Here is a 15811-nt window from a genome sequence, read left to right on the forward strand (position 1 = left end):
CTCGGCTGTGACCTTGGCTCTGAAAATGCGTACATATCAACACAAAACAATAAAGATTAATTTTCTGAGCACAAAATGTTGAAAAGTTTCACCATTCTTGACAGAATGTATCTTGCTTGACTGTTCAGTCTATGGGGTCACAGGCCAGGGCCACAGTTGATTCATCGAATCACAGTTGATATTATATTTTTCGATACTTGCACATAAGCGTAGGCATCATATTCAAATTTATTAAATTTCTCATAAAATATGCCATTAATAAAAAGTTTCTTATACCATCTACCATATTTTTACATTTTATCTAAATAACATTCGGTCCATTTGTGTAAAAGAGGTTTTAAGTAACTCACCACACAACCTTCGAACGCCTAGAAATGAGCAGAAACTTGCAACAGAGACCACAAAAGACCCGGAGGTCGTAAAAGTGGATTGCTTTGCTTTGCTATATTACACATAAATCCGATCTAAAATTAGCATAGCAAAATTAAAAACTTTTCTTGTAACATTTGCCAACATCAACATATTACTCCGATACTTATTTCAGTTTCTAATATTACTAAACCTAAACTATTTTTTTTTTGAACTTTTGAACAAATAGATCACAGATTGAAAACAGACGAACAACTTGACCCAAAAAATATTTTGATAAATGCATAGGTATTTTGTAACCAAAATTTTGATATCACTGGAAACTTTTTTAATTTTTAGCTCAAATATTTTTAACTGATGTTTTGTGAATTGTTGCGAAACATTTACGTTGATTTGTTGATTTAGATTAGATATTAGAGAAAAAACAGGGGTGAGTTTTTCGTAGAGATTTAAGAGTAGAGCAATTCTCTACGAAAACGGTCTTTTTTCTTCAATTTTGATTTTTGATTTTTTTAATCCGACTGAAACTTTTTTGGTGCCTTCGGTATGCCCAAAGAAGCCATTTTGCATCGTTAGTTTGTCCATATAATTTTCCATACAAATTTAGCAGCTGTCCATACAAAAATGATGCAGAAAATTCAAAAATCTGTACACTCTAACCCCGATGGTTTGATACCAACTGTTGTCAAACGAACGGGGTCACGAAGTTTGACCCTCTTTTTACACGGAGTTTACATACACTACCAAACGTTGTACACGTTGTACCAAACAACTGTACACTTAACCCCCGGTGGTTAATCACTGTGGTCAAAGTCAAACTAAAAAGTGACGAACTGTCACTTTTTATACGGCGCTGATGCATATTATCTAAACAAACGATTCATAGTGTGTGTGAACTCCGTGTAAAAGGGGTGTCAAACTAAAAAGTGACCCCGTTCGTTTGACAACAGTTGGTGTCAAACCATCGGGGTTTGAGTGTATCTTTTGAAGGATTTTTTTGATTGATTTGGTGTCTTCGCCATAGTATACACGGTAAAAATTTTTATTTGTTGATTTTTTATTTGACAAAGATACTCTATATCTATTTTTTTATTTTTCGATATGCTTTAGAGGACATCAAATGCCAACTTTTCAGAAATTTTCAGGTTGTGCAAAAAATCTTGGACCGAGCTATGAATTTTTGAATCAATACAATTTTTTTTCAAAAAAATCGAAATATTGATCGCAAAAAATGTTCCATTTCATTTTTCGAAATAAAATTAAAATCATTCAAAAAGTACATCAGAGAAATTTTGATAAAGTGCACCGTTTTCAAGTTAAATCAATTTTCAGGTGACTTTTTTGAAAATAGTCGTTTTTTTTTTTTAATTCGTGCACATGTTTGCCCAATTTTGAAAAAAAAATGAGAGGCTGAGAAAATTCTCTATATTTTGCTTTTTTGAATTTTAATGATACGACCCTTAGTTGCTGAGATATTGCCATACAAAGTTTTAAAAACAGGAAAATTGATGATTTCTAAGTCTCATCCAAACAACCCATCATATTCTATTGACAATATCTCAGCAACTATTGGTCCGATTTTTAATGTCAAAATATGAAACATTCGTGATTTGATTTGAAAACGGTGCACTTGATCAAAATTTCACTAAAGTACTTTTTGATTGCAAATTTGATTTTACATTGAAAAATGAAGTTGAAACATTTTTGCGACCAATATTCCGATTTTTTTTAAATCAGTATTGATGAATAAATTCATAACTCGGTCAAAAATTTTTTGCACAACTTGGAAATTTCTGAAAAGTTGGCATTTGATGTCTCCTAAAACATATCAGAAAATAAAAAAAAAAGTGGTTAGATATTTTTAGACATTTTACACAACATACATGTGATTTTTGCTCAAAAATCCCGTCTTAGGTGGGTTTTGAGTAACTGATCATGAATTCGGATGGGAATGAAGGTAATTTATTAAGTATATTAGGTAATTTATTAAATATATTGAAGTGTTATAAACTGACTTTTGCCACACTTAATATACTCTACATAAAACCAATACAATCATTAACCGACGGGTTAGTAGATTATGTGAAATGTGATCCGTTCTCAGAATCATCTCTGCGGTTAACACAACGCAGTAGGGCGTCGCTTTTTATTTTTGTAATACAGTGTCGGGTGTTCTCGGATGTGCCGCTTTTTTTTAATATCTTAATGTAAACTTTTAAGTCCAATTAAAAAGAAAAAGAGATAGAGAAATATAGAAATTTAAATGACAAGCCAAAAACTGCAAATTTTTAAGATTTTTGAACAAACCCAAATATGCTTAAATGATTCTAAACCCACGGGAATTCTATTTGATTTTTTAAACAGTGATTTTTTAAACAGGGGTAATTCTCGTATTTGATTTCAACAACAACATATATTGTAAAATTTTTGAGACAAAATGCAAGCATTTCTAAAATTCATTAGGTAATATATGGAATCAATTTACAGTTCATCAAGTTTTTCTATAATCTGTTATTGAGCGTTAAAGTGCCGGCATCTCAAAATAAGATAAAAAAGGTAAAAGCACAGACAAACAAACATGAAAATCTAGGTCACTAACTTGTCCCAAAAATGTAACGGTCATTTTTCAAAAATCCTACAGCATGGTATTTGCTTTCCGGATTCATTCTGTGGTAAAAGTGCATGCGTGACAAACATGGAATTGTGATTATCTCTTTTGTGACTATTTTTTGTATGACGAGTGACAAAAATGTAGGGCGTTTGATGGTCTAAGTTATAAAATGAGTTGTGTGAATTTGTTAAGTCCACAAGGTTGTGAAGCATTGCCACTCTATCAAAATGGCGTCCTTTACTCAACATGCATGATGGTATTTTAACAATATTCTTGAGTCAAATGATTTCAGATTCTGTTTATTTATTTGTAAAATTCACAGTCAGTCATGACTGTAAAAGCAAACTGCCGTCATTAACCATTCATGACCAGTTTACTAAGTCTGCATTTCCTAGCCATTTGAACCACCGGATTCCTCCTCGGAACATCCTGATCAATCCCCCACTGCGCGTCATGTCGGCATCGTTTCATGTTTTGCGAACTCTCACTTGTTCGCTCCAACTATTTGCCGCAAACAACACACTTCCTCATTCACTTCGTCACTCGTTTGCTCGCTCTCTCCCTCTCTCTCAAACAACGACGCCGCCGACATCCGACGACTTGCAAATTTTCTATGACTTCGACTCTCAACCCGAGTCTCCAAGTCTTCGTTCGTTCGTTCGTTCTCGGGAGAATTCGCGCCACTTCGTCGTTTGAATCGCTTGCAACAAACACACTGATGCACTTTTGGCTTGCACTCGTTTTCGCGATTTTCAGTGTTGTTGTTGTCGCTGTGTGTGTATGTGTGTGTTTGCAGTTTTCCCGACCTGGGCTAACGACGAGTGCATTCACCCTGCCTGCGACCAGCTTAGCTTCTGTGTGTCTGTTCTCTGTGTACATTAGATATTGCACATTTGGCTTGGACTTGCAACAACCCCCTCTCTGCACTCATGTGTGTGCACTCTTTTATGTGCAACGCGCTCTAGTACTATACGTGACCTATACTAACAATTTTCAGCGTTGAATCGAGCTCGGTTGTGTCTAGGTTGTATGTCTTCCTGTTGGGGTCTCGCTCACTCACTCACTGTTCAGGCGGGAAAACCTGCAATAAGTGCAAGGGGGACGAAAGGGAGGGGGGTTGGCAATTTTCCAATCGACCCCACAGCACCCTTCCCCATCACCTCAGGGGGAGGTTGGACAGGGTAGAAAATACGTTGGTACTTTTATGTATGTATTTGCACTACTGCTGCTGCTGCTGGGGTACTTCCGGGAAATGGTCGAGGAAAAAACTGGGTGGTGGTGAACCAGCAGACTTGCAGACTGTGGTGTGGTAGCGTTCTGGCGATCGATTTTTGTTGCTGCTGGTTTTGCAGTTTTTTGTACTGTAAATGTAGAACATTGCGGTAGGTTAGGGAAAATGCCATGTATACGGGATGTCCAACAGGAATTGGATGGACCTGTGGGAGATATCGAAAAGCGAATTCCAGGGAAAAGAGCAATTTCATTCATGGGTTAAGAGATGAAATTATGTTGGAATGTAATATGATTTTTTTTATTGATTTCTTGATGAATCAATGGATGACTACACTGAACAAAATCTATTCCTGTAATCATGAATTGTGTTCATAAATTTGAGAACCACGAAGAGAGTTTTTTTTAATAGGCCCTTTAAAAATAAACATAAACTTTGAAAAATGTTTGCAACGGCCTTAATATTTTATTTTTTCAAATTACAACATGACTTAGAATTTCCGAATAAATTACATTCCATTCCTTTTAACCAAATTCAATCCAAAAATGACATTGCATTTTTAAGGAAAGTAAGGTATAAAATCCTTAAAATAATGATACGTTATTTACGGATGGCACCTTAGAAAAAGACAGAGATTTTGACCCAGTTTCGAGCATTTTTCAAACCGTTGCAAACATTGTTCAAAATTTAGGGCAAAAAATATTTAAAAAAAAAAAACAAAATTTCTATGGAAATTTACCTACCATTAGGGCGGGGGGTTGGCGATTGTCCACGCTCCATACAAAAAACAAGATTTTATTTTAATGGAAATTGTCCACGATGAAGGGGGGAGGGGGTTAAGATTTTCAAAAAAGTGTCCACGTGTTTTATGAATAGTCCCATACCGTAAACCGGGGTTTGATTGTTCAGGTGACTTTGACAGATTTTTCCGCAAAATGGATATTAAGTACAAATTAAATACGTACTTAATGGTATGGAATCTAACCTTGTCAGAGAAGTGTTCAAACAACTGCAAGAAGAAATTTTCAAAAAATTAAAGTTACTGAACTATAATTAAGAAAATGTTGATCAAAAGCAAAATTTTAATATTCTCAAAGTGTCATGATTTGCTCGATGAAAATGATTTCAAATAGAAAAACTAACTTAATCCACCTATGTGGTTGATGCCTTCCTCACTTTTTACCAACAATGGGTAATATGAGTGGTTTGGACACATATTTCAGCTATTTTTTTAGGTCCAGAAAAATAAGTACACAGATATAACTTAAGTTGTCATAACTCGAGACAGGGTTGCCAGATCTTCAATGTTGTGGACTCGTTGGAAAGGTCTTTCGATTATCTAACCAACGATGGGTCGGATGATGGATCCGGACATCGTTTACATGCATTTAAGTGAGATCCGGCTTCAAAAAAGTACATAAATATCACTTAAGTGGTCATAACTCGAGACAGGGTTACCAGATCTTCGATGTTGTGGACTTGTTGGAAAGGTCTCTTGATTACCTAACCAAAGATGGGTCGAATGATGGATCTGGACATCGTTTACATACATTTAAGTGAGATCCAGCTTAAAAAAAAGTACATAAATATCACTTAAGTGGTCATAACTCGAGACAGGGTTGCCAGATCTTCAATGTTGTGGACTCGTTGGAAAGGTCTCTTGATTACATAACCAATGATGGGTCGGATGATGGTTCCGGACATCGTTTACATGCATTTAAGTGAGATCCGGCTTCAAAAAAGTGCATAAATATCACTTAAGTGGTCATAACTCGAGACAAGGTTACCAGATCTTCAATTATGTAGACTCGTTGGAAAGGTCTCTTGATTACCTAACCAATGATGGGTCGGATGATGGATCCGGACATCGTTTACATACATTTAAGTAAGATCCGGCTTCAAAAAAGTACATAAATATCACTTAAGTGGTCATAACTCGAGACAGGGTTGCCAGATCTTCAATGTTGTGGACTTGTAGGAAAGGTCTCTCGATTACCTAACCAACGATGGGTCGGATGATGGATCCGGACATCGTTTACATGCATTTAAGTGAGATCCGGCTTCAAAAAAGTACATAAATATCACTTAAGTGGTCATAACTCGAGACAGGGTTACCAGATCTTCGATGTTGTGGACTTGTTGGAATGGTCTTTTGATTACTTAACCAACGATGGGTCGGATGATGGATCTGGACATCGTTTACATACATTTAAGTGAGATCCAGCTTAAAAAAAGTACATAAATATCACTTAAGTGGTCATAACTCGAGACAGGGTTGCCAGATCTTCAATGTTGTGGACTCGTTGGAAAGGTCTCTTGATTACCTAACCAATGATGGGTCGGATGATGGTTCCGGACATCGTTTACATGCATTTAAGTGAGATCCGGCTTCAAAAAAGTGCATAAATATCACTTAAGTGGTCATAACTCGAGACAGGGTTACCAGATCTTCAATTATGTAGACTCGTTGGAAAGGTCTCTTGATTACCTAACCAATGATGGGTCGGATGATGGTTCCGGACATCGTTTACATGCATTTAAGTAAGATCCGGCTTCAAAAAAGTACATAAATATCACTTAAGTGGTCATAACTCGAGACAGGGTTACCAGATCTTCGATGTTGTGGACTTGTTGGAATGGTCTTTTGATTACTTAACCAACGATGGGTCGGATGATGGATCTGGACATCGTTTACATACATTTAAGTGAGATCCAGCTTAAAAAAAGTACATAAATATCACTTAAGTGGTCATAACTCGAGACAGGGTTGCCAGATCTTCAATGTTGTGGACTCGTTGGAAAGGTCTCTTGATTACCTAACCAATGATGGGTCGGATGATGGTTCCGGACATCGTTTACATACATTTAAGTGAGATCCAGCTTAAAAAAAGTACATAAATATCACTTAAGTGGTCATAACTCGAGACAGGGTTACCAGATCTTCGATGTTGTGGACTTGTTGGAATGGTCTTTTGATTACTTAACCAACGATGGGTCGGATGATGGATCTGGACATCGTTTACATACATTTAAGTGAGATCCAGCTTAAAAAAAGTACATAAATATCACTTAAGTGGTCATAACTCGAGACAGGGTTGCCAGATCTTCAATGTTGTGGACTCGTTGGAAAGGTCTCTTGATTACCTAACCAATGATGGGTCGGATGATGGTTCCGGACATCGTTTACATACATTTAAGTGAGATCCAGCTTAAAAAAAGTACATAAATATCACTTAAGTGGTCATAACTCGAGACAGGGTTACCAGATCTTCAATTATGTAGACTCGTTGGAAAGGTCTCTTGATTACCTAACCAATGATGGGTCGGATGATGGATCCGGACATCATTTACATACATTTAAGTAAGATCCGGCTTCAAAAAAGTACATAAATATCACTTAAGTGGTCATAACTCGAGACAGGGTTACCAGATCTTCGATGTTGTGGACTTGTAGGAAAGGTCTTTCGATTAACTAACCAACGATGGGTTGGATGATGGATCTGGACATCGTTTACATGCATATAATTGAGATCCGGATATATGTGAAAACACATTTTTATACATAACTTTTGAACTACTTATTGAAACTTCAAACAATTAAATAGTGATGTATGGGACCCTAAACCAAGTCGAATGCAACTAGATTGATCAAAATCGGTTCAGCCAGTGCTGAGAAAACTTGGCAAGATTTTTGAACACATACATACATACACACACACACCCACACACACACACACACACACACACACACACACATACACACACACAGACATTTGTTCAGTTTTCAATTCTGAGTGGATATGTATATATGAAGGTGGGTCTTCGAGCTTTTAATAAAAAGCTCATTTTTAGAGCAGGATTATAGCCTTACCTCAGTGAGGAAGGCAAAACGGTATTCATTTTCGGATATTATGGACAATTTTCCACCAGAAGAAGGTAAAATAAGTTTGTAAATAATAAATATTATTTGTTTTTTTTAAACATAATTTAAAAATAAGCCCTAATTTATAGACATTTTCATAAGAACAAACTCCATATAAAATGTGAAAAAAGCAATATGAATCGATAATTTTATTTACAAATCATGTTTTGACGAATTTTAGGCAAAATTCTGACTTTTTTTATAATATTACCTAAAATTTATATGTTTTTTGTTAAAAAGCTTATAAACTAAGTAAACTTGATAAAAATATTGATTTTTTTTTCTTTAAAAACTTTACCAGCAACACTTAGTTATGGTACATTTGAGGCAAAAATTAAATTTGAACACTTTAAATTTGATTTGAACAATAAAATCTATTAATATTAAAGTCACCTCGGAATTCAAAATAAGAATTTGGAACGTATTTTTTTTAAACGATATTGAAAAAACTTTTTTCCAGAACAACCCCTGGACCATATTCCAGTACATGTTTGAAAAAGAACAATGTTGAGAGAAACCATACCAGTTGGAAAATATTTCAAAAATAGTTAGAAATCTAATCAAAGTCATAAGGATTTACGGTTCAATGTTTTCAAGGGGGTACAAAAACAGACACCGTTTTAAAAAAAATGTTCTTAAATCAATCTAACAAAAATGACAACATTTTACTATATGGATGGACAAGGTTTCATTCAAACCAATAAAAAAATGTATAGAATCGATTTGCAAAAACGTAGAAATTTTAGTTCTCATCTAGAGTTTTTATTTTTTGTTGAAAAGGTTCTATAAGCTATTCTGTTTCATATGTTAATAGGATCTATTCAAAAAAAAAAAACTCTAGAAATATTCTTTAAAGTTGGACTATTAGTTACTCTAAAAAAAGTTAAAATTGAAGTGACATGTTTTGTTATTCACCAGGCTGTAAGGAAATATTTTACAAAACCAGCAAAGTTAAGTAACAGCTGAGCTATTGTTTTACATTTCAAGTTAGGAAGATCTCAACCCCCCCTCGCCATACCCCTCTCCCCCCTAAAGTGTTCACGTGGTTTATGAATAACTCCTTATTCGATAAATTAACCTTAACCTTGTATTTCGTCGATATTTCAAACACGACAGAATATTTCTGCATTCTTTTTTAAAGCAATTTGTTGGTTTTGTTCCAACCTACAATTTTCTTCAAAAAGGTTGCAAATTTGTAACACCTGCGCACTATGCGAAGTTTAACTGTAACTCCAGTTCACTCTTCTCTACCAGGCGTAGATCGACAGAGTTTAATGAACTATTGCAAAAGTCACCACGTAGTGGCTTATACACATACCCCTCATTGACTAAACTAATACTGGTTCACAACCCAAGCAAGGGGGTGCTTTGGTGGGTGGTATGTAAAGTTTATGTAAACCCTCATATTTACAGAGCGACGTCGCCTACGGTGAGCTTTTATTTCAAGAGTATGAAGCTTCCTACGGACAAGCTGTGCACTAGTGGTCTACTACCTCCGTACAGTGTCTTCCACAAGTTTGCGAACCCTTTAGACAGGCAGACGTATTTGCGACATTGCTGAACTTTGTGCAACTTTTGCCATTCAAAGCCGTGTTCGCCGTGGTCTGTAATTATCTCATTTAGCAACACAACACAACACTACTGACTGGCTCGGTCGACAACATGCTGCTGCCTTCGGGCGAAAGTGCAATCCAGCCGGCAATTAGCACCAGTACTTGAGTTGTTGCTTTACTCCACGCCACGTGTTGGCGATATTGAACTAGAAAAGCTCCGTCGTAGAACAAACCAGAAGCTAGGCTGTTGGTCAACGTCCGCAAAAAAAACCCCGGCGAAGTTCACCCACTTGATCAAGAAGGGGAATTTCGAGTTCCAGTTCGATTTTGAGTGCCAATGCCAACAACTTTCTTTCTCCAACTCCAAAAATTCAACAGACAGGATTATTCAAAATGGCTTCCCGCCCACCCCCTCGCGGCTGGCTGGCTGTCTGGGACGCCCACGCCAAAACACGTTCGACGGCGTCGCGAGACTTCATCTCGGCTGACACCCGACCGTCAAGAAAAGAAGATAATGTCGTAACGGTCGCGTGTCAAATCGTTGTCTGCATTATGGATTGGGTTTGAGGGAAGGGGCGAAGAAGGTTTCTTCAGCGTTAGTAAAATAAGGTGAAAATAGACGTACTCGTTAATTTTTTTTTAGTTTTGGATTCAGTGAATTTAATATTAGCTTTTTTCAAGATTGCTTAAATAACACTCTAACACAATTTTTTTCCTGACATTTTTAAGACAAAAAAAAATGACCAAGCATTCATTTCTTTTGAATGATCTTTTTTTTATTTGATCGATTGAAATAATTTTATTTGTTTCCAAACAAAAATTAGGCCGTTGCAAATATTTTTCAAACTTTATGTCGCCCCCCTTTAGAATTGGTCTGAAAATCAGAGGGGAAAAAACATTTATCCAAAAAACTTCAAAATTTCCATGAAAATAAAAGTTTAATCAATTGAAAACAATCTAAAATGCATTTTTCTGCATTGATAATCATATTTAGCATGTTTGTGCTTGTTTAAAAATGTTTTGAATTTAAAAAAATAATCCAATGTACAGCACTAATAAAAAAAAATATTTTCTCCAAAAATAAAATTTTCGCCAATACTTAGATATTTTGGAAACTAAACAACTGGACAGGTGTATAATGCATTTTAGAACACTTTTTTCATCAAAATGTTGAAAACATTACTCGTGATTTCAATTTTTAGACTTATTTTTATTTTTATACAAGCATAAAAACTCAAAATAATCACAAACTGCTGTATTTTTACAATTCTAGCATTTTTTTTAATTGCAATATGGGTAATACACAGAGCAAATTTGATATAGATTTTCAGAACATAAGAATTTTTAAGTATAGATAATACAATTTTCAAAAAAGGGGTTTCAAACCGTGAGATTTTGTAAAGATTTTTACTGCATGCGACTTAACGTTTGTTTGTAAAAAAATTAATCCACGCAAAAAATAATAATCTTACAAAGAGTATTCCTGCTAACAAAAATTGAAACTGTGCTAAAAAAATTAATTTTTACACTAAAAACTCAACAAAATGTCTTGTAATTTGGAACAAGTGATGAAAATTTAGATTTTACTTTAAAAAAATGATGGTAAGATTGAATATGTTCAACCGATAAACAAATTCACTGCCATTTAAGAATCCTTACCTCATACCTAGGCCTGGTGATTTTTCACGCTCAAAAATTGAAAATTTCACGGGGACTGTAATTTTAAAAAACCAAACTAAATAAACTAAAAAAAAAATCTCCTCTGAATTTGAACGTGACACAAAAATAACTGTTCCTAATTTCCAGAAAAAAATTAAATTTTGCACAGTAAAAATATTTTTCAAGGTTTTCATCTCACTTTTCAATAAAAAAAATTAGAAATCAATGGACAAACATAATTTAATCTGTTGCGAATTCTTCAAAATTTTATTCAAAATCACAACAGAACACAAGAAAGGTGGGCTTTTGTTAAACTTCCACGGGAGCCGTCCATCCAAATAATCAAGTATCGTGAAAATTAAACAAGACTCAGAAATAACCTGAAATTTCTTAAAAATAAATCAATTCAATTTTAAAAAATGGTGCAATCCTTCAATAAAAATCACAATATACTTGTTCAGTCAATTTTAACAGTTTCGGTTTTGGTTTAAAAAGCCAAAATTTGTAAAAAAAAACTTTCTGGTTTGAGAATAACTGAAATCAAATGAATGATGTTATCTTCCTTGTGATAACTAAATGATTAAGAGAATATGCTTTTTTCTAAGAGTGATTTTTGTTACATTATTTATGTACTCGCAGCATTCACTTCTCATAAACTATTGTCACAAATTTGTGGCAATTTATGTTTTGCTAACAATAATTGAAAAAGTTGGTCGTCGTCTAACATGGCCGTTCATCGTTACCCGCGCCAGACACGGACGACGAAACAAAAAGAAACGCAAAAAGTAACTTTTCAAAAAAAAAAAAAAATCGTAAATCGCGATAGCTCGTGTTGGTTACAAGCAAACCCATACATATTAACATTTTTGTAATTGTCTGCTCTGCAACTTTGTAGAACATTGTTACACTCTAAAAAATAACCTTGCAAAGTTAAAAAAAATATAAAGTATTAAAATGAAAAATTTGTTCTAAATAGAAAATTTACCCTTCTGGGTTATTGTAGATTCGGAAAGTACATTAAATTTCCCATAAAATGACATGTTCTAAAAACTTTCAGTTGAGTAACGAAAAATGGCAGAGTTTTTAAAACATTTTTAGTGTTCTTTTTTCGATGAAAACCCCGTTTTTCGGAATTCTGAGAACGCCATCAAATTGGGCTTCCAATTTTACATAAAAGTCCTTTTGGCACCAAATTTCTATCTCATCACCGTTTCAGGCTGCAAATTATTGAAAACACCTCTGTTTTCGCATGTTCAAAAATGAAAGGGGTCGTACCGCCCTTCCGTCAAAAGATATCAAAAAACGGACCTCGGATTCGTGATCAGGGACAAAAGTTACCTCTTGGGACAAAGTTTCACGCAAATCGAAGAGGGGTCGAGGAAACTGCTGTGTGAGTTGGCGGAGAATTACCCAACAATTATCTTGAGAAAAACCTTAACTATTGGATAATATTCATAAAATAAATTAACGGTACTCGAAATAAAGGTTTTACACTAAATGCTTGAAACTCAAAAAAAATTGTCGTCATTTGAAACAATAGACGAAAATTTAGATTTTACTTTGAACGAAATTGCGGTATTTTGTGAAAAATTTAGTAATTCACACTAAAAAACTTATGTAGGGCTAATCTATGCCAAATGCATACGCAAACACGCCTAAGATTAAATATTTGAGCAATTTTCTACGAAATCGGTTTTTTTTCTTAAATTTTAATTTTTGTGTTTTATAATCCGACTGAAACTTTTTGGTGCCCTCGGTATGCCCAAAGAAACCATTTTGCATCATTAGTTTGCCCATATAAATTTGGCAGCTGGCCATACAAAAATGATGTATGAAAATTCAAAAATCTGTATCTTTTGAAGGAATTTTTTGATCGATTTGGTGTCTTCGGCAAAGTTGTAGGTATGGATATGGAGTACACTGAAAAAAAAAATGATGCACGGTAAAAAAAATTTTGGTGATTTTTTTTTTAACTTTTTGTGATTTGCAAAAAAAAACACTATTTTTATTTTTTTTTTACATGTTTTAGAGGACCTCAAATGCCAACTTTTCAGAAATTTCCAGGTTGTGTTAAAAATCTTTGAGCGAGTTAAAAATTTTTGAATCAATTTTGATTTTTTCAAAAAACCGAAAAATTGGTCGCAAAAATTTCTTAACTTAATTTTTCGATGTAAAATCAAATTTGCAATCAAAAAGTACTTTAGTAAAATTTTGATAAAGTGCTTCGTTTTCAAGTAAAATCCATATTTAGCTGACTTTATTGAAAAAGTCGCAGTTTTTCATTTTTTTAAATTAGTGCGCATGTTTGCCCACTTTTGAAAAAAATATTTTTGAAAAGCTGAGAAAATTCTCTATATTTTGCATTTTTGAATTTTGTTGATACGACCCTTAGTTGCTGAGATATTGCCATGCAAAGGTTTATAAATAGGAAAATTTATGTTTTCTAAGTCCCACCCAAACAACACACCATTTCTAATGTCGATATCTCAGCAACTAATGGTCCGATTTTCAATGTTGAAATATGAAACATTCGTGAATTTTTTCGATCTTTTCGAATTTTTTTTTTAATTTTTAAATCAAGACTGACATTTCAAAAAGGCCTTTTGAAATGTTAGTCTTGGTTTAAAAATTTTGAAAATATTTTTTTTGTCCATGATTTTTTTTAAGTAGGGGACAAAAAATAATTGACCTGAATTGAAATTTTCATAGATTTATTTTTAAGTTTGTTGTATACGTTTATTTTGAATCAAAAAATTACTTTTTAATGTTTTAACAAATATTAAATTTTAAGACCGCAGATCGATAAAAGACGTTAAAGTTTTGGGGGAAAAATGTATTTTAAAAATCTTTTTTATATTTTGCAAATTTTTATGGTAGCATAACTGTAATAATGTATAAAACATTTAAGGGACTATCCATAAACCACGTGGACAGTTTTTAGAAATCGGAATTAACCCTCTACAACCTAACCCCGTCTTTAGACGGGCTTCGATCTGAAAAATCGCCAAAAATCAATTTTCCAACCGATTTTTGATCATTCGAAAGCATTGGAAAGAAGAACTCGTAAAATTTTAGAAAATTACCGGGTTGGGAGTTTAACTTGTTTTATGTGACTTAGCCAATGTTTTTTTAAAAATGTCATTTTTTTAAGGGTCAACTTTGGCTGTGTTTTTTACTAACATTTCCTATATTTTCAGTAAAAGGAAGTATGCAGTAATTTTTGTAGTGTCCCAGACTATGCCTCTACGCATTTTTATTTTTGCAATTTAAATGATGATTGTGTCATTCTATAGGAGAAAATGTGAAAAACAAGAGAAGTAAAGTTTTTCGTAGAACAAAACTTGCTCGAAATGACCTCGTGAACACGGGAAAAATAAATATTTTCGAAAAAAAATTTGGGCTGTAGAGGGTTAAATTTGTACCAGCCTTATGATTTGTTGGATATTTTTGGAGAAACCCCCAAATCTAATCTTATCTCATTTAATCTTGAAAATATTATTTTATTCTCTTGTTATGTCCTCGGTTGTTTTTTTGTTAGGCATAGATTCAATTAAAAATACCTTTCCTTTCTCAAGAAAAGTATGAGAACCATCATTCGAACAGTGCATTTCCTTGTGCTAGCAAACCCTTAGTTTTAGCGTCGGACCAGTCTGACTTCTGACTATTGCACAGCACACACACACATATCACACATACCACAAAACGGACGCATAAAGTAAACACAAGAACCACTCACAAGAGCGGTTTGCTCTACATAGTGTGTGGTTTAGTATATTTCTAGCCCGATGGTGTGCTGTAGATAGTAAAATGTTGGCAGTCAACTAAGTTACAACAACAACAACAACACTTTTGTAGGTCAATAGTTGTTGATTGCGTAAAGGAAGCGCATGTGAGCAGCGAGTAATGTTTCTCTCACTTTTTTTCTATGCTGCATTCAACATACATAGACATACACGCCGATGTTCGAGGGAGTAATCTATGGGTTTATGCTTCGTTTTGTTGTTTTTCCCTTCCTCGACTGACTGACTGCAGGGTTGGTTGGGTGGCAATGACTATCTAGGAACGAACGGCGGTCGTGAATTTTTCAACAAAATTGATGGTTTGATTTAGAGCTTTTTTTTTTTTTTTTTTTTTAATTTATATTTATTCAAATTTTTTTTCCATGTACATTCATTCAGTTAAAATATTATTGAGTGTCCAATCACAAACGATGACTTTTCACCTCAATTTTAAATACTAGCAACTTTCATTTATTCATGAAATATTGTAGCTTTCGCTATTCAGTGATTTCAAATGTAGGAGGTCCTACATGTACAAAAGGGAAAAGGGATACCTTAAAACTAACTTATAAACTATATAAAGAGCGGATCAATGCAGCTGAAGACTGCAATGATTTTTGTCGAAATGCATCAATTATCTTATTGGACATAACATCCAAAGTGTCAACTTCGGCTAATTGATGAAGT

The sequence above is a fragment of the Culex quinquefasciatus genome, chromosome 2 (genome assembly GCF_015732765.1).
Source record: "Culex quinquefasciatus strain JHB chromosome 2, VPISU_Cqui_1.0_pri_paternal, whole genome shotgun sequence".
In the NCBI taxonomy this organism is placed as follows: Eukaryota; Metazoa; Arthropoda; class Insecta; order Diptera; family Culicidae; genus Culex; species Culex quinquefasciatus.